At 44.7% G+C, this 19577-nt stretch overlaps 1 protein-coding gene across 1 annotated transcript in view; it reads left to right on the plus strand.

The window, feature by feature from the left end:
• The window catches only part of WDR37 (WD repeat domain 37), a 198847-nt gene that overhangs the window by 103456 nt on the left and 75814 nt on the right, over positions 1–19577 (plus strand). The gene's annotated exons all lie outside the window — the stretch shown is intronic.

Genomic DNA, 19577 nt, shown 5'->3' on the forward strand with positions numbered 1-19577 from the left:
AATGTAATCTGCAGGCAGCATGTTATAGAGCAGGAGGAGCTGAGCAAGTTGATATATAGTTTTGTAGGCAAAGATTCAGTGTAACTTGTATCTTCTTTTAAATCCCTGTTCATTCTGGTCTTTGAAGTCAAGGAAGGTCCGCGTCCTCATAGAGGGAAGGCTGTCACTCACTGATAGGACCTCCTCCTCATAGAGGGAAGGCTGTCACTCACTGATAGGACCGCTGCCTCATAGAGGGAAGGCTGTCACTCACTGATAGGACCTCCTCCTCATAGAGGGAAGGCTGTCACTCACTGATAGGACCTCCTCCTCAGAGGGAAGGCTGTCACTCACTGATAGGACTTCCTCCTCAGAGGGAAGGTTGTCACTCACTGATAGGACCTCCTCCTCATAGAGGGAAGGCTGTCACTCACTGATAGGACCTCCTCCTCATAGAGGGAAGGCTGTCACTCACTGATAGGACCTCCTCCTCATAGAGGGAAGGCTGTCACTCACTGATAGGACCTCCTCCTCATAGAGGAAAGGCTGTCACTCACTGATAGGACCTCCTCCTCAGAGGGAAGGCTGTCACTCACTGATAGGACTTCCTCCTCAGAGGGAAGGTTGTCAGTCACTGATAGGACCGCTGCCTCAGAGGGAAGGTTGTCACTCACTGATAGGACCGCTGCCTCATAGAGGGAAGGCTGTCACTTACTGATAGGACCACCTCCTCATAGAGGGAAGGCTGTCAGTCACTGATAGGACCTCCTCCTCATAGAGGGAAGGCTGTCAGTCACTGATAGGACCTCCTCCTCATAGAGGGAAGGCTGTCACTTACTGATAGGACCTCCTCCTCATAGAGGGAAGGCTGTCACTTACTGATAGGACCTCCTCCTCATAGAGGGAAGGCTGTCACTTACTGATAGGACCTCCTCCTCATAGAGGGAAGGCTGTCAGTCACTGATAGGACCTCCTCCTCATAGAGGGAAGGCTGTCAGTCACTGATAGGACCTCCTCCTCATAGAGGGAAGGCTGTCAATCACTGATAGGACCACCTCCTCATAGAGGGAAGGCTGTCACTTACTGATAGGACCTCCTCCTCATAGAGGGAAGGCTGTCACTTACTGATAGGACCTCCTCCTCATAGAGGGAAGGCTGTCACTTACTGATAGGACCTCCTCCTCATAGAGGGAAGGCTGTCAGTCACTGATAGGACCGTCCCCTCATAGATAGAAGGCTGTCACTCACTGATAAGACTGCCTCCTTGACTTCAAAGACCAAAATAAGCAGAAATTTAAATGTATAAATGACAAATTATACTGAATCTTTTCCCGTAAAACTATATATCAGTCGGCTCAGCTCCTCCTGCTCTATAACATGCTGCCTGCAGCTCAAACACTATCTTAAACATGATGGGTTACTATTAAGTATCACAACATGAGAAGAGAACTCAACCGAGAAGGGTCGCATTCCCAAAAACATCCTTTTGAAATGGTTCCTTTGTCCCCTTAGGCTACTTTCACACTCACGTTTGGTGCGCATCCGTCATGGATCTGTTCAGATAATACAACCGTCGGCATCCATTCAGAACGGATACGTTTGTATTATCTTTAACATAGCCAAGACAGATCCGTCTTGAACACCACTGAAAGTCAATGAAGGACGGATCAGTTTTCTATTGTGCCAGATTGTGTCATAGAAAATGGATCCGTCCCGATTGACTTACATTGTGTGTCAGAACAGATCTGTTTGGCTCAGTTTCGTCAGACGGAGACCAAAACGCTGCAAGCAGCATTTTGGTGTCCACCTCCAAAGCGGAATGGAGGCTGATCGGAGGCAAACTGATGCATTCTGAGCGGATCCTTATCCATTCAGAATGCATTAGGGCAAAACTGATTCCTTTTGGACCACTTGTGAGAGCCCTGAACGGATCTCAAAAACGTAAAGCCAAAACACCAGTGTGAAAGTAGCCTTAGCTGGCTTCCATTTCCATTTTTGATCATTAATAGGGTTGTTTAATTTTGAAAACCCATTTTCAAACCCATGTCCGGGAATTTTTTGGGCATCGCTTTCTTGGTGGAGGCACTTGTGGGTAATTGAGAACTTGCCGCTGGATTCCCTGACAGTTCTTAGTTGACTGTTGGGGGTTCCAAAAGTGTGATACCCTGTGATCAGCTTACGGTTTGGTCACCCTTTTGACTAAAAGGTATTATGCACCCTTAAAGTGAATGGGTTGTTATCACAATTGTGGGTGTGCAGAAAGGATCAGTCACCTGCATTTTCAGAGAATCTCATAAGGATCATTGCTTACTTTGGAAAATGCTAAATCTCTATGTTCTCTTGTGCTTGGTATAGCGCTCACGTTATTTCCCAAACAAGGCACGTCGGTATCGCAACTGCAGAGTGCGAAGCTGGGAAATATGGGGTGGAGACTCCTGGGTAAATCCTCTCTGTGTGCATGAGTGGATGTGATTGCTTAATGCTCAACCGGGGTCAGCAACCTGCAGCCTCCTGCGTGCCCCATACTAATAATCTGGGGGTCCTGCTGATGCAGTAGAATCATTACTGGGTACTGTAAGATTGCTTACCCTTGATAAAGAGAGATTAATTCTAATCGTCTGTGCTATCATATCTATCAACTGTCCAGAGGTAGTCTGCACAAGAATCTCATTCATGGAATAAATGGTTTTTTTACAGGTACTCATCATGTGAGCCCTGTGGTGGGGTCATCGCTGAACTCCTTCTCCTCTTCCTGGCATAAAAACCACAGTATTTTCCTGCAGCAGCCACTACTGAGCATGGTGAAGGCGATTTTACTGTTTCCATTGAGTAAAGTGGTAGCAGTATAAATTCCAATGCACTGAGCTCCCTCTAGTGGCTGCAGACAGACAGTTTTATCATGTAGTATACAAGGGAATCAGCAGACAAAGGGGGACATTTATGATCTCCCTTGCACCAGAAAAGTACCTTTAAAAAGTTGTGGAACTTTTTAAATACCTTTCGTCCTCGTCACTTTTCCAAAAAGGGCATGGCCAACACCAGGGACGAATTTATCTTTGTTTACACCAACGAAGGCAGCTCAGAGCTGCCATAGATTTCTGTTGAGGCGCATGGACTGCAGAAGGATGAGCCTAATTTATGACTAGGTCTTCGCCCCTGGTTATTGAATAGGTCAGGGGGAGTATTGGAATATAGCAAAACCAATTCCAGACATTTGCAGAAAAAAATAGCCTTCCACAGATTGTCATTGGAGCATATCACCTCCTTTTGGTAAGCCATGGCCCAGGATTGAACATAGACATCATCTAAACATAATGTTGGATCAGCTAGACACAGGAAGGTCCAGTCTTTGGGGCAATGTGACGTTTCATGATCTTTCAGTTTCCCTTCTAGCCTTTGCCGGGGGGAAGGGGGCATGGTGAAGGTGGTAGACCTTCTAGGAGCTGGACTTTATGCTCTTTTTACAAAGCTAATTTAATAGTGGTAATGATGATCTCATAGACGGTGTAATAAATGTTTTCTGTGTATGATATATACCGGATAAACTAAGGTAAGTCTGTCTGACTGGGGGTTATTGGGGATTCTCCAGGTTTCTACATACAATAGAAATAGGTGCCTGGTTTGCTATATTTGCTCTCCCCAGCTGAGTGCACGTGTTTATTCAGTAAGGCTACTTTCACACTTGCGTTAATATAAAAAAAATGCTTACGTTTTGTTCCTATTCATTGTCAATGGGGACAAAACAACAAAAACACTAGTGTGAAAGTAGCCTAAGCGAGAGGGAGGCGAGCCATAGCCAGACTCTTCACAGAGGCTTATTTCCAATGCTGGGCGTACACATTCAATAGCTGTCAACCGAACCATCCCCCCCCCCCCCCCCCCATGTATGTGTATTCAGTGGGAGGAGAGGAGCAATCTGGCAGTGGCTTATCTCCCAGGAGAACAAAAGGATTGGGTGAAGAAATACATTTTGGCCCATTTTTCTATCCCCCGATATCTTGTGTCGGGGCTGGTTGGGAGCTTCCCATGTACATTAGACTGTGGTTCGAACCTCCCATTCTCAGCAGGCTTGGCCAACAGTACAAGAATGTGTACGGGAGCCTTAAAGTGGCACTGTACTTTCAGTAAACTTTTGAAATGTCAAATAAAAAAAAACTTGATTGGTGTTGGTCTGGACCCCCACCAATCTCCAGAACGAGAGGAGAGATGTGCTAGCTTAGGGAGCTCTTTCTCCTCGCTGCAGCACAGGAAGCTAGGTGAACTCAATAGAAAGTTTATGAGCTCGACTTGTGCCTGTCTCATGCAGTGAAGAGAGCGCGCGCTAAACAAGCTCTTTTCTCCCCTTATTTTAGAGATCAGTAGGGGGTCTCAGCACTCTGATTCCCAAAGATCTAAACTTTTGTCCCCATAGCATATCACAAATTTACTGAAAAAAATACAGTGCCACTTTAAAGTCTATGGATGCATTTGGGGGCATTTTTTCTTATTAGTGCATTGTACTCTTTTTGAGCCAAAAATCTTTTTTTTTTTTTCAATTTGTCTTTATCAAAAATTTTGAGCCCCTTTTCTCTGTACAGACTTGATATTCTCCAGTAACAGGCACTGGGGGAGATTTATCAAACTGGTGTAAAGTAGAACTGGCTTAGTTTCCCATTGCAACCAATCAGATTCCTCCTTTCGTCTTTACACCAGTTTATTGACTCTCCCCCCCACTCAGACAGCTGCCTGACCGCTCCTTATCTCTGATCTCAGACCTTATAAACACTCATTATAGCCCAATTCTTATCTTACGGATAAGAATATGGCTTAAATAAGTGTTTTTGAGCTATTGTAATGTAGAGATAATGATTATTAGATGATCTGCACAATAAGTGAAAATGTGTTTCTAACAGCTAGACAGGCATTAACCCTTTATGACAGCTGCTGAATATTTTTAATAAAGACCATTTGAAAATAAATATTTTAAGCCCAAAATGACTTAAATGCAATCATAAAAGAAAATGCCCCAGAAGGTGTACATAGCCTTTAAGCAGAACCAAGTTCGACGGTCATCAGATCCTGCCAAAGTCAGTGGGATCTGATGGCTTTTTATCTAAAATGTATAGGAAGCTTCCATCATCCCCTGCCAGATGTCTGGGTCCACAGCTAAAGAGAGATTAATGTTTGTTTCCATTTAGCATGCTCATGGGAGATATATGTATGTAAAGTTTTGTGTACGGTTCCTGGATATGGAGTCCTAGTAGTCTTAATCTCTAAGAAATAATGCACAATATACACTCATTGCAAAATATATATATAATGCACCCAGATAGAAAGGCAGTTATGTAAATGATTACAGGCGTGGTCTGATTAGACACTGGGTCTTTCCATAAGAGGGCGTACAAGTGCTTCCCCAGCTGCCCTATAAAAAATGCTTTCAGAGGCTACCTTTGGGTGGTGTACCTTTTGGTTGGGATCCCACAACTGTTGGGTTCAAGTATGGAGACCTCATAGTGAGCGTTTCAATCCTGCTTGCTGTGGAGCGACACTACTTTGTGATGACCTGAGGAACCATATAACAGTCGGTCACCCCTAGAAGTGATACAAGGGACACTAACAGCTCAAAGTGCAGAAATAGAAAAAATATAAATGCATTTGTTTTGAGCAAAATGTCTCTTGTGCCAAGTTTTGTGGTTTTAGTATGCCAGGAAACTCCTATACATAGGATAGCATATCATGAATTGTCCCCTAGTATTACAACCAGCCGGGTGTAGGAGATGCGTCTGCTGGGTGTCTCCCCTCCGTCCTGCACGGCTTGACTGACAGGTTTGTCTCTGTTTGTAAACGCTTATAGATCTGTCAGTAATGCCAAGGGTGAAGTCGGAGTGGAGCTCACGGCAGACATTTCTCCCTTTGCTGGCTTGTTATAATGGTATGTTCTTTGTATTTGTTGTAATGAGAAAGCCCATCAGGATTTCATGCTGCCCGTGGTTACTGAGGCATAATTCTCCTTACCCCCCTTCAAGCTCGTGTTACAGGGCCTTCTCCGACCATTGTATATGGATGTTAGTACAGGAAAATCTCATCATATAGTTGTAAAACTTCTTATTGCTATTTGCTGACTTGGCTTATTGTTACACAAAAAAAACAGAAGTGCATAAAATACTTCCTGTGACCTTGTGAAAGAATGAAAAAATGCATACCATACACATTGTTATCTGTATTTGTGTGTGTGTGTATACAATGCATTTTACTTCTTTCACATTTTATGTTGCTTCTTGTGCTAAAATAAAATTAATTAAATAAATCAATCTGTAATCAGTACCCCATAATGAGAAAGTGAAAACAGAATTTTAGAAAAGTTTTGCAAGCTTATAAAAAAGGAAAAACAAAAATTTTGCACGGGCCTAGGAATTCAAGACAAGCCAGGAGAGACCACTCTGTAATGTCCTTGAGGGGCCAGCCAGAGCCCTGACTCGAACGCAATCGAACACCTCTGGAGAGACCTGAAAATGGCTGTCCACCGATGGTCCCCACCCAGTCTGACAGAGCTTGCGAGAATCTGCAGAGATCAATGGCAGAAAATCCCCAAATCCAGGTGTGCAAACCTTGTGGCATCTTACCCAAGAAGACTGGAGGCTGTTATCACTGCCAACTGCTTCATACATAGGGTATTTTAATGTGCAGTTGAAAGGTATGATAGCCATATATACCCTCTACTTGAGCTCGTCCTACGGTCTACCAGTGAAGGCATTGGCACTTTTGTTTTAACCCTTTTTTCAGAGTTTGCTGGTTCACTTACTAACTGTAGGAATGCAGTGAGTGAATGACGTGTAAATTAACCCATTTCTAATGTAACAACAGCTTTGCTCTGGATTGTGCTTTGAACATGTCCTTTCCTGCAGTGTCTTCAATCTAATCTCTTTAAATTGAAGTCTTAATATTTTGTTTTTGAAGGTCTTGGGCGTCACTAATTGTTGTAATAATTGACCCCTTAAATACGATAACCGTTCAGATTTCTATGGCTTACCTGTCATCCAACAGACCCTTGAAGATGTCCTTTGAATTAAAAGCAGTAGATGCTTAGGTGACCTCTTCACATATTCCCTGAAGAACATGTTTTTTTTGGGTGGCTGCACATTTGCTGTTGCTCACTGAATTCCTATAGGCGCCCATACACCTTAGATAGCTGTTGGCTGAACATTTGTTCCGCTAGAGGCTCTTCCTCCTGACTCCCCCATACACATGACCTTAAAGTTTTGCTTGCCTGATTCTTTGCATCTCAACATCATCTGTTGTGGGAGAACCAGTTTAACCCCCCCCCCCCCACCCCCCACACACACAGATTAGATCATCATCCGGTTCAGCTAACAATAGTATAACGTGTATTGGGGCCTTAAACGCTTCCACTTGGCAGTAAGACCACTCACAGTTGATGGTGGAATATCTAAGAGGGAAGAAGTTTCAGGAACTCACTTGTGGTAGCGGTGACTTCCTATTACAGGACCACGCTGAAGGGGTGGTGGGGTTGGAGGAGGGGGTCCACAATCGGCCCACCCGCCCACAAACCAACCCATCAATCGGCTCTTCTCAGCAGCTTCCTGGTGTCTGATAATAAGGCCCCTTTCACACGGGGCGAGAATTCCGTGCAGGTGCAATGCGTGAGGTGAACACATTGCACCTGTACTGAATCCGGACCCATTCACTCCAATGGGGCTGTGCACATGATTTTTCACGCATTACTTGTGCGTTGTGTGAAAATCGCAGCATGCTCTATATTGTGCGTTTTTCACGCAACGCAGGCCCCATAGAAGTGAATGGGGCTGCGTGAAAATCGCAAGCAAGTGCGGATGCGGTGCGATTTTGATGGATGGTTGCTAGGTGACTATCTTTATTATTTTCCCGTAAGACATGGTAACCTGGCTTAATACAGAATGCTAAGTAAATTAAGGAAGGAGGGGTTAAAAAATAAAAAAAATAATTATTAAACTCCCCTTATCCACTTGTTCGTGCAGTCCGTCCGGCTCGTCGTCTGTCTTCTTCTTTGAGGACCTAGGAGGAAAAGGACCTTTGGTGATGTCACTGCCCTCATCACATGGTCCATCACGCAGTGACGTCACCAAAGGTTTCAGGGAGCCGCCATGCTCACAGGAGCTCTGTTGAGCGATGAAGGCTCCCGACAGCTTTCCAAGGACAGCGCCTTAGATCTTATAGTGGCTGAGCTTGGTATTGCACCTCAGCCTCATTGACTTCAAGGCGCACGTTGGTCACATGGCCTAGGAAGAGGTCTCTGCTCTCTTGGAGCGTCGGCCTCTTCTAGCTGCTGACTGACGGGGGTCCTGGGCGTTGGACCTCTGCCGATCTGATAATGATGACCTATTCAGAGGATAGGTCATCACTATAAATTCCTGAATAACCCCTTTTCAATACTGGAGTGACCATAAAACTGTGGCAGTTCCTTCGCATTTAAAAGCTAGAACAGTTCAACATACAGCACTGTCATTACCGTAAAAATGATGGTCACTGCGACAGGACCCCTCTGGCACTATTAGAAAGCAATGGGCTGTGCCCACTGTTTTGAGCGGTGGCCAGTTGTGAACGGAGCTTTTTTTTCTGTCTCTTTGGAGAATGAAGAAATGTTAGTTTATGAGTTTTAATTCATTCAGTAAACCAATTGGTTAAAAAACAAGCCAGTGACTCTTGTAAGGTTGAAGGACATCCTGAGATATGCTTGCCCTGCTATATATAGTGTTATTACCTGAAACATTTGTACTAAAGGGACATTCGGCGGTCATGGACACCCTCAAGAGAGAGACATCTGCCCGCTACACATGTCCTCTTCTCTTCAACCTGCTCTTCAGATGTTCCAGCTGTCATATTCAAGGTCACTCACGGGCGACATGGTATATACAAACACAAATTCCTGGCTGCAGAAACACAAACCAAAACTTTGACAGCAGAAGATAAGGGTTAAAGGGGTATACTAAATAGGTGTCCTGTATCAGAGATGGGTGACCACTTACTTCTAGTATGTCATCTATACCAGACCAAATAGATCCTTCTCTCTAGGACAGCACACGTACCCTTTGACTTTAATGTGTGTATTCACACATCAGTGGTTTTCCACAGAAACGTGCCTTATATTTGTCTGTGATTTTGGATCCCTCACACACATTATACTCTATGGGTCTGTGGAAACAATGGGTACAACATGGATGCCATCCACGTTTGGTCATTTTTTCTTTTCATGGAGTATTGGTAGAAGATAGTCTGGAGAACAAAAAACAGACACACCGACCAAACACAGATGTTTCACGGATGAACCGCTGACCCTCTTATCATGGATGTGATCACAGACATGGACGTGTGAATGATGCTGTGGTACAAGGTGTGTCCCGTGGTTATGCACTACTGAGCACCTAGGCCATAATAGCTCCCTAATGCAGCATCTAGTGGAGCTTCCCCCGCTGATCAGCTATTTGTGGGCGCAGTTCCTTACCCTTTGTAGTGGCCGTTCCTGGTTACTGCAGCTCAGTCCCGTACCAGTGAGTCTGAGCCCACGATCTGAAATTGCTGACCTATCCTATGGATAGTAATCGAGAAGGTAACCTGAATCCGTCAGCACTGCGAATGAAGTTGGCGGTGCACCTGTCCTAGGGTTGGCGTCCCATATAATAGTAATCGAGAAGGACCGGCACTCACTTTTGATATCTTGCAAAATATTTCTTTATTGCCACATATCTGATCTGATATGTGGCAATAAAGAAATATTTTTCTAGATATCAAGCGTGAGTGCCGGTCCTTCTCGATTACTATTATATGGGACGCCAACCCTAGGACGGGTGCACCGCCAACTTCATTCGCAGTGCTGACGGATTCAGGTTACCTATCCTATGGATAGGTCATCAATATGAAAGTGTTAAAGGGAGTCTGTCACCGCTATATGGCCATATACAGCACTTACATTGTCCTGTAGCACAACTATACAGGATTCTAATGGTACCTTTGTTATTTTCTTTAGACTTGCAGAAGCAGGAAAAACGACATTTAATTAATATGCAAATGAGCACTCGCAAGGGGCGGCGTTCAGTGTGTAGGAGCCCAGGCTGCTCTGCCTTCTTTCGTAGTTACTCCTCCCCAGCCTCTTCCTTTGCCCGCCCTCCTATTCCCTTGTGTCATCCGTAGGCCTGGGCGAGATCCTGCGCACTGCTTTCCTGGGCCGGAACATGCACACTGCGATGTCCATTGTGGACACTGCATCGATTCAACTACTGCGCATGCGCCGACCCCGAATATATAGGTGTGCTACAGAGCCATGTAAGCGCTGTATATGGTCATATAGTGGTGACAGACTCCCTTTTAACATTATTCATTTTGAATTTAACAAATAATAAAGTAATAGTAATAAAAAAATTAAAGGTGCACAGAGCACTGTTCTCATAAATTCATATGGACTGTGAACAAAAATGGACAGTTATCAGGTGCTGTTTACCAGAGGTAAGATATGAGTCCTCATAGGAGCATCATACGATGGTATACTATTATCTGGGCACAAAGGGACCCTGTGTGCCACCCTACAGGCCTTGAATTAAAGGGGTTGTCTCATCTTTCCTTTACTAAGGTGAAATGGGACTAACAGGTTGCCGGGCAACAGGGAAGTGGGCTGGTGTCCGCTCTTTCAGTAGCTCTAATTGCAGTGCACGAGAGCTATGCTTGTCCCGAACGCCAAAGCTACTAAAACAGTGGAATGCTAGCCAGCGCCGTTGTTTCCTGGCCACCTGGTGGTTGGAGCCTTGTCCCATCTTGCCTTAGTATCGGTGAGGTGGGACACCCCCTTTAGGAAATGTACTTGCATATTAATTTGCAGATTTTATATTTTAATATACCTTTTAGCTGGAGTTGCACTTTAAAAGGGGTTCTCCTGGCCTCTTCCTAAACTGACTGTCAGGTAAGGCCGCTTTCACATGAACATATTTGCAATCCCTATATAGTCTGGATTTTATGTCCCGGAATCCGCTGCTCATTTTAATAAACTGGGCTTTTCTCATGCGCACGGCCAACAGCGGGTCCGCAATACACGGGCACCGCCCTGCGCACCTCGCATTACGGATATGGACCCATTCACTTGAATGGGTCCGCGATCTGGGAGATGCAGTGAGGCACTACGGAGTGCTTCCGTGGGTTTTCTGTCCGTGCTTCTGCACTGAAAAAAAAATAGTGCATGCATGCATTCAAGTGAATGGGCCAGCGATCCGCATGGGGCGGCCCCACGGTCAGTGGCCATGCAATTTGCGGTCCGCAGCACACAGCCCGGCCGGGACATGTTCCTGTGCATGGAGGGTGGAGAGAATACACTTTTAGCAGTAATTACCCTTCCCTAGCTTTGCGTTCCCAACTGGCTTCAAGCTCTTATTCTGACACCCCAACCGGATGTGCTCCTTTTTTTTTTTTCCCTGTTCAGCTGCACTTACATAACCCCCTTTAAATTATAAGCCGGTTCACAATTTGCCTGTTTCTAAAGAACCTTGAAACACAAAGGGTTTATAACGCCTTTAATTTAATGCAGTGCCAGTTCTGAGAAGTGTTATGTATGGTAATGTGTTGGGAAATGTTTTTTCACCCCGCCTCACAAAGACATGGAGCATGGGTGAATCTGTTAGTGAGGAGATCTATGCACTGTGTCATGCCAATAATCTGTTAGGCTTGATTTAGAAAGAGATGTAAAATATTTCCGCTGTTGCTCTTATAAAAAGGGAATCTGTCACCAGCGACTCCCTATCCAGTTATTTACATAGACACCGCTATGGTTCACCGGATTAAAACGTTGTTTCTCTTTTGTTGATCGGAGACTCCGTTCCCGAGTTATGATACTTTTTCTTAATATGTAAACTAGGCCTTTGCTGCAATAAGGGCATCACCATTGCACTTGTTGCAACCAAGCCCCGCACCTTACTGTGGCCAGCTCCTCCCTGGCTGCTCTAAATGACAGGGACAGGCAGTGGCAAAGCATATGGTCCCCACCAGTGACAGGATAGGGGTCCCATGTTCCCCCATTTTTATTGAGCAGTAATCCCACATGCGCGCTGCTTCTGTTCTCAGTGCTGTGGGACTGCTGATCGCGCTTGGTCATTAGAGCTGAATGGAGAGACTACCACTCTATTCAAATGTGGTTATACAGGGCCCTTGTGATTGACAGGGGCCCCATCGGCCAGACCCCTTGCCAATCGGACACTTAGGGGGTCTTTTACTATCAGAAATGTGCCTATACTAGATATCAGATTGCGCCGCAAAGGTTATGCGCCGTAATGTGTGACTTTTCCCTGCTCATGACTGGTCTAAAAAAGGGGGTGTAGCGTAGGCACAGAAAATGTTAGAAATCTACACCAGCAAGGAACCTGGCGTAGATGTAGACCGGCAGTGTATGCGCCAAAGTTATGTAGAGGCGCCGGCAGTCCACTAGCGCAGGGGTTAGGACTGGTGTCTAAAAACACCGGCCTTAATAAATGACCCCCTTAATCCCTATCCTGTGGATAAGGGATACAGGTGAAACTCGAATAATTTGAATATCGTGCAAAAGTCCATTTATTTCAGTAATGCAAATTAAAAGGAATTGCATTAATGCAGCTTAAAATACAAGAATATTGTGAAAAGGTTCAATATTCTAGGCTCAAAGTGTCACACTCTAATCAGCTAATTAATCCATACCCCCTGAGCGAAGGTACCTGAGATTGTGACTTTGGGGTTTCATAAGCGGTATGTTGGTAATGGGACAACTCCATTAAATCCAGAAGTAAATCTGCTGCTGACTAGTGTGTTGAAGATTTGCTTGTGTATTTGGTGAGAATTTCATTTACTACAAATCCACAACGTGTGAACTTAGACTTCGTGCACACGACCGTTTCGTATTTGGTCAGCAAACTGCGGATACCTACTGTTTGCAATCCGCTTTTTTCTCAGTCCACTCAATAGAAACGGCTACAGGAGTAGGATGTGTTCTATAATATGGACATGTGGATGTTGATGGCACACAAATGACATCCCCGTGCTGTCGTTTTTTTTGCGGATCCATAGAAATGAATAGGTCTGTGTGCAATACGTAAAAAAGTCGATCAGACGTATGTCAAAAATACAGTTGTGTTCATGAAACTTAAGGCTGAATGCACACGACCGCGCCATGGAACGGAGCAACGGATGCATCTTTTGCGGACCCATTGAAGTGAATGGGTCCAAACAACGGTCGTGTGCGTGAGGCCAAAGCCTGAGTAAACAATGCAGGAAAAGACTGATACTGTGTTGTGCGTAGTGCAGGGTCTGAGAACGCACCTGAGTCAAAGAAGAGCAGAGACAGAAGCCTTGATCTGGCAGCTCAGGTACTGGCATAAGGCTACTTTCACATCTGCGCTTTGGTTTATGGTTCTGAGATCCAGGATCTCAAAACCGGACCAAAATATTTCCATTTGATTTAAAACATCAGGATGCAGAAAAAAACTGGACCCGGCAACATTGACTTAGGCTACTTTCACATTAGCGTTTTTTGCAGATCCGTAATGGATCTGCAAAAACGCTTCCGTTGCCATAATACAACCGAATGCATCTGTCCTAAACGGATCCGGTTGTATTATGTCTTCTATATAGCCATGACGGATCAGTCTTGAACACCATTGAAGGCAATGGGGGACCGATCCGTTTTCTATTGTGTCAGAGAAAACAGATCCGTCCCCATTGACTTACATTGTGTGCCAGGACGGATCCGTCTTGCTCCGCACCACATCGCGGACAGAAAAACGCTGCAAGCAGAGTTTTGTTGTCCGCCTCCAGAGCGGAATGGTGACGGATCGGCGGCAAACTGATGCATTCTGAACGGATCCTTTTCCATTCACAATGCATTAGGGCAAAACTGATCCGTTTTGGACCGCTTGTGAGAGCCCATGACGGAGCTCCGAAACGGAAAGCCAAAACGCCAGTGTGAAAGTAGCCTTACATTGTTTTTAGTGATGGATCCAGTTTGTTCCGTTTAGATGATGGGTCACAAAACGGAATGCACACTGATACATCCTGAACGGAGCATACCCCATTCACAATACATTGGCCCTAAACCGAATCTCTTTGGCCCGATTTTGAGATCCTCTGCTGGAGCTCAAGACCAGAATGCCAAAACGCTGATGGGAAAGTAGCTTAACCAAAGTATATCCGTTTCTGTTATAAGATTCGGCATAATGCTTAAAACCTTATTTTGAATAGGCTTGAGTTGCAGTACCAGATCCAGCCCAGGAGCAAGGGTGGCACTGTTATTGGAAACCCAAAAGCAGACCCCTTTTTTATTATCTCCTATATCCTCTTTAAGGTTATTCTGCTTGTCCTAATTTTTTTGTATATCCTTCCTCTACTTGGTATTGCCGATTCAAGAAACCTCTACTTAGTACTGTGTAAGCCATACTGGGTAGTGTATCCTAAAAGAATTGGCAGCTCATAATGGGGGAAGCAGCAGTAATAATTCACGGAGAGGCATGGCAAAGCTTATTGTAACCCAGGGTTAATTTCTGAATGGTAAGTAACATGTATTTGGAAGTTCAGATAACTTGGCCTCCACATTAATGGTGGTTAGGTAGGTAGTCTTAGGGGTGGTTCCATCCTGAAATCGCTGTTCTCCCCCTATGTTTTATGTGAGGGGTTTCCTTTTACTGTATTGTTTTGTGTACTTGGTTGAGCAGTAAACGTTACTTTCTTTGCAGACTTAGGGTCCATTCACACGTCCGTTTTTTCTTTCCTGATCTGTTCCGTTTTTTTCTGGAACAGATCTGGACCCATTCATTTTCAATGGGTCCTGGAAAAAAAACAGACAGCACAATGTGTGCTGTCCGTTTCCGTTGTTCCGTTCCGCATGTCCGTTTAAATATAAAACATGTCCTATTCTTTTCCCGAAAAATTGGATCCTGGTACAATACAAAGTCAATGGATCCGCAAAAAACGGATGACATACGGATGTCAATCCGTATGTCATCCGTTTTATACGGAATCCATTCCTGGAAATTACATTTTAATTTTTTATTTTTTTTTTCTCCCAAGAAATCCAAACAACTTTATTTGCTTATTGAAATTTATACATGTTTCCGTTTTTTGCGGATCCGCAAAAAACGGATGACATACGGATGACATACGGAAACATTTTCAGGAACAACAGATCCGCAAAAACGGACAGTAAATCGGATTATAGAAAAATACTGACGTGTGAATGTAGCCTAAGGGTGCTCTCACACGTGGCTGAATTTTCTGCCAGAAAATCTGCAACATCAGGATTTCCCCCATGTTACCCTATAGGGCTGAACATCTCTATCTATCCTTGCATTGTGGAATTTACATTCCGCAGCATAAATGATGTGTTGTGGATTTCCTGTATGAGAATCTCTCCTATTCAATGGGAAATGGATTGTGCAGTGGAAAAATCTGCGCAAATTCAGTTGCAGAGTTTTCTGTAGCGTTTTCCACGGCAGACTCTGTTTCCCATTGAATTAAAAAGAGTTTCTCATACAGGAAATCTCCACCATAAGGCTATATGCACACGACCGTTGTGTGTTTTGCGGTCCGCAAATTGCAGATCCGCAAAACACGGATGGCGTCTGTGTGCGTTCCGTAATTTGTGGAACGGCACGGACAGCCTTTAATATAACTGCCTATTCTTGTCCGCAAAGCCTAAGGCTGTGACCACACAACGACCTGAAAAGTTGGGTGACAATTTTTAGGATGATAGTTGATGGCGTCGCCACGTGACTGTGACACAACAGCCACAAAAAATCCATGCAAGTATCATCATAAGGGTCCATTCACACGTCCGCAACTTGGGTCCGGATCCGTTCCGCAATTTTGCGTAACGGGTGCGGACCCATTAATTTTCAATGGGGGCAGGAACGGATGCGGACAGCACACTATGTGCTGTTCGCATCCGCATTTCCGGATCCGCAATTCCGTTCCCGAAAAAAATAGAACATGTCCTATTGTCTGCAACTGCGGACAAGAAAAGGCATTTTCTATTATAATGCGGATCCCCATTGACTGCAATGAGGTCCGGCGGTGATCCAGCCAATTTCCAGCATAAATGCTGGGCTTCATCCGGACAAAAATAGTTGCTTGCAATGGTTTTTTGGTCGAGCCCACAGCTGGCATTTGCACCAGATCTTCTAAACGGAGACATGAACTCGGCCTAAGTGGATGCGCATTCTCCCGTCACCTTTCAGTTTTATAGCATATCCTATGCACATTCTTCCTTATATATCCAAGATGGAAAATACCTTCAATGTTGTACATTAAAAATGTGAACATTCCTTTGCTGAGTTGTCGGTGCTTACACCTACAGACTGTTGATCTGCTTTGTGTTTTTTTATTTCTCGTAAAGATTCGTTAGTGACTCAGACTACTGTGCTTTAGTAAATACTTGTATTCCCCATGAAATAATGCTGGAACATACATTTCTAGGAGAAATAATAAAGGAACAGTGTAGAGTTCTAAGAATTGGTGGTCCACAATTCTTATATCATGGCGAATAGACTTGACAAGAAAGATCACACTTACTCTTTAAAGGGAATTTGTCAGTTTTAACCAGGTAACGTCTAGGGAGAGCAATGCAAACATACAGTTTGTGGAGCCTTTATTATCAGGAGTAGTTTGAATTAGGCCTGCACTATATATCGCCAAAGCAATTGTATCGCAATAATTGACGATTGCGATGTGGCGATTTGGCCGACCCAAAAATGCTGCGATTACCTACAATGATACACGGCCGCCGCCATGCCGTACAGTGCGGTCGGTGGCTGTATCAACAGAGGGAGTAGGGGCTCGGGGCCGGCATCTGGATTAGTAATGACAGCGGGGACCGGTGCAGTCCCTGTATTCTAATGCACCGGCCCCCCTCACTGTTGTATAACTTTAACCTGTAGGCATTGTTAAAATATAATAATCATGTGTAATCCAGCTATATTACTTACAACTAAGTTCTGTAGCAGAGAGGAGGGAGGAGGGCGGGCGGCGCGTCACTCACTACGTCCTGCACCGCCAACTTTATGAATGAAGCAGGCGGTGCAGGCGTGTGACATGCCGCCTGGCCTGCCTCCTCCCTCCTCTCTGCTACAGAACTTAGTTGTAAGTAATACAGCTGGATTACACATGATTATTATATTTTAACAATGCCTACAGGTTAGATAAGATTATACAACAGTGAGCGGGGCCGGTGCATTAGAATACAGGGACTGCACCGGTCCCCGCTGTCATTCCTAATCCAGATGCCGGACCCCAGCCCCTGTATTGGGGGTCATTCACACTGCTGGGACACGGGTATGGGGGGGGGGGGGGGGGATCTGTTGAAGGCACATAGCATAAGATGCTTTATATGTGTCATCCACAGATTCCCCCCCCCCCCCCCCCATAGAAGTGCCATCCACAGACCCCCCCCCCCCATAACAGTGCCATCCACAGACCCCCCCCCATAACAGTGCCATCCACAGACCCCCCCCCATAACAGTGCCATCCACAGACCCCCCCCCATAACAGTGCCATCCACAGATCCCCCCCCATAACAGTGCCATCCACAGATCCCCCCCCCATAACAGTGCCATCCACAGATCCCCCCCCCATAACAGTGCCATCCACAGATCCCCCCCCCCCATAACAGTGCCATCCACAGATCCCCCCCCCCATAACAGTGCCATCCACAGATCCCCCCCCCATAACAGTGCCATCCACAGATCCCCCCCCCATAACAGTGCCATCCACAGATCCCCCCCCCCCATAACAGTGCCATCCACAGATCCCCCCCCATAACAGTGCCATCCACAGATCCCCCCCCCCCATAACAGTGCCATCCACAGATCCCCCCCCCCATAACCGTGTAATCCACTGATTCCCCCCCCCCCCTCCTTAACAGTGTCATCCACAGACCACCATTAGTTCAAAACCCACCAAAAGCACACCTTTCTTATTTTCCTCCTCAAAAACATAGGTGCGTCTTACGGGGATACGGTATATTACCTTATATTGCTGCTGCTGACTATGGTGTTCTTTAAAAAGTTCCTTTGTTCGGAAAACCTTATTTTAATGAACACCTGTTCTTATATCTATTCTATTTTATTTGTCTGTTCTGTACAGTGCTATTAAGAAAATGGCAGTTTTGTATCTTGTACTTTTGCAGTAATGCAAATATGTTATTTAATTTAGTAAAAGATGTTTTATTTAAAAAAAAAAAAACACTGTGCATTTCAGTTCTTGAGTTGAGCATAACTACATTTCAGCATTATCAGTAATTTGTGTGTGCTTGTGCCTTGAAAATCCAAGCAAATAGACCTCTAGCACAATTCCCTTAAAATATTGCATCGCATATCGTTATCGCAATTTTTAGGGCTCTAATCGCAATCGCGCAAAATTCCCATATCGTGCAGCCCTAGTTTGAATATGAATTTTTATTCTGCCAGGTTCTGCTCCTGCAAGTACCCTGTAGGCAGAGCTTCGCATTAAGCTGCTTCACAGCCCCAGTGACATCTGTGGTGGGCTCCTGGTTGGATGCTATAGCTGCCACTCAAAGCGAAGGAGCACTGAAGCAGCTCACTGCAGAGAGCACTTCACAGTGAAGCTTTACTCCCTGGGCACTTGCAGGAGCAGAGTCTATTAAATATGATTTGGTATAATATTAATTGTCATTAAATGTAAAGAGTTAAAGGGGTTGTTCACTCCAGGAGTCTTTTAAGCAGACCCCGCAGTGTGGTCAGACCTGCGGAGGGAAGTGTACTTACCTGTTGCCTGACGCTGGGTTCCAGCTCCCTGCCCGCTGCAGAACTCGGGTCTTCCTACGTCAAGATCCAGTTTGACACAAATCATGTGGCCACTGCAGCCAGTGACTGGCCACAGTGGTGACCTGAACCCCATGCATTATGTCAGAGGATAGAAGTAATGTTTGGGTACGTCAAGGTCTTTGTAGTTTATCATATTTGAAGAGACAGTAGCACTACGCCTATATCTATGCTATATTTGACTGAGATGGACAGACTTGTGGTGGGTTTGTGGTCATCAAAGATGACAAGGCAGTCACGTAGAGGCCTGAGAAGGAAGCTCTGATGTCCAACATATTGCCAACAGGATGGACACACGGACATGGACAAGGACAACTATACTTATGAACTTTATTATTCCTGTAATCAATCGTCAATGAAGACTGGAAATCTTTTTCTTTTTTTTCTTTTTTTTCTTTTTTTTTATTATTAAAATCCTGGTGTCTTCTCCTGATTTGTTCCTAGCTCCAAATATCACATACACTAATTTTGGATTGGATTGCCAATATTTTACATTTTTGCACAATATTTTACAGAGTTGGGGTGACAAAAAATCTTTTTCACACTTAGACTTCATAAAAAAAAGCTCTAAAAAATGTTTTCAAAATAATTTTGTGCTGCTCTCCCCAGCCCTTCTTTAGTGCTGTCAGCAGTTCAGCATGGTCAAAACTGCTGACAGACTCCCTTTTAAGTTAAACGTTCTCATGGATACATTCATTTTTAGATATAGATAGAGATATATATATATATATATATATATATATATATATATATAATATCTATGCGGTTTGGCCTTAAAGGGAATCT

The sequence above is a fragment of the Bufo bufo genome, chromosome 5 (assembly GCF_905171765.1).
Source record: "Bufo bufo chromosome 5, aBufBuf1.1, whole genome shotgun sequence".
NCBI classification, from domain to species: Eukaryota; Metazoa; Chordata; class Amphibia; order Anura; family Bufonidae; genus Bufo; species Bufo bufo.